A 1,271-nucleotide genomic window follows, 5' to 3' on the forward strand; every position below is an offset into this window, starting at 1 on the left:
TATATTTATTAAAAAAAAAAAAGAAGAAAAGAAGATGAAGAATAAGGTATGTAATCGAAATACTCTCTCTATACTGTAGCAATAGTTTAGCTGGATGTACTTGTATTGTGTCAAAAATACTTGCAATATCTGCAATTGTAACCTGCAGTGTCGGCATAATGCATAATTAAGCAATGAAAAGAAAAATTAATAAAAGAATAAATGAAAAAAAGAAAGAAAAAAAGGTACAATTAACAATTAAATATATTAGCTACCCCTCTACGTTTCTTTATCACTGCAGAAAAATGGAAACATTTTAACGTAGACTTGTCAAAATTCAACTGAAATTAAGGGTTAAATAAGGATTGTCACCCCTTCCCCAGAGGATATTCATTGTCTTTTAATATATATATATATATATATATATATATATATATATATATATATATATATATATATATATATATATATATATATATATATATATATATATATATATATATATATATATATATATATATATATATATTCTTTTTATTTAAAGTCTTATTTAGAGAGAGAGAGAGAGAGAGAGAGAGGTAACGTCCTTGAGGATAGCAGCTCGTCTACGCTCCGCTCAGTGATCAGCGTTAGAATGTAATTCCTCATTTCTTTAAAAAAAAAAAAAAAAAAAAAAAAAACAGAAACTTTATTTAGGGGGCTTGCTGGAAACAAACTACAATGGAGGAAAGAACAATATGTCTGCTATATGACCCACCCAGTTAAATTTTCAAGAAGCAAACGCAAGTTGGAAAATACGAGGAAGATAAATTTTCATTTATATACGTTTTATGGTAATTTCTGCCACGCCTTCCTCTATTCATCAAACGTCACTGACACTTATTCCCTTTATTTTTTACTTTACAGAATCTTTTGTAGGGCAAGACTCTAGAGGATATGTGCTTTCATAAATTCTATAATGCTTTGCTTATCATAGAGACATAAAAAAAAAAAATAATAATAATAAAAATAAATAAATTAATTAATTTAAAAAATCAAAATAAATAGATATATAAATTAATTAATCAATCAAATAAATTTCTATGCTTCACCTTTATAGCATTCGTATGAATGTCAAAACAAAACAAAAAATATAAATATAAATAATAATATGAAAAAAAAAAATTACTAAATATATGAAAAATAGCATTACTACTACTACTACTACTACTACTACTACTGCTACTACTACTACTATTTTTTTTTTTTTTTTTATGTAGGAAGGACACTGGCCAAGGGCAACAAAAATGTAA

The sequence above is a fragment of the Scylla paramamosain genome, unplaced genomic scaffold, assembly GCF_035594125.1.
Source record: "Scylla paramamosain isolate STU-SP2022 unplaced genomic scaffold, ASM3559412v1 Contig112, whole genome shotgun sequence".
In the NCBI taxonomy this organism is placed as follows: Eukaryota; Metazoa; Arthropoda; class Malacostraca; order Decapoda; family Portunidae; genus Scylla; species Scylla paramamosain.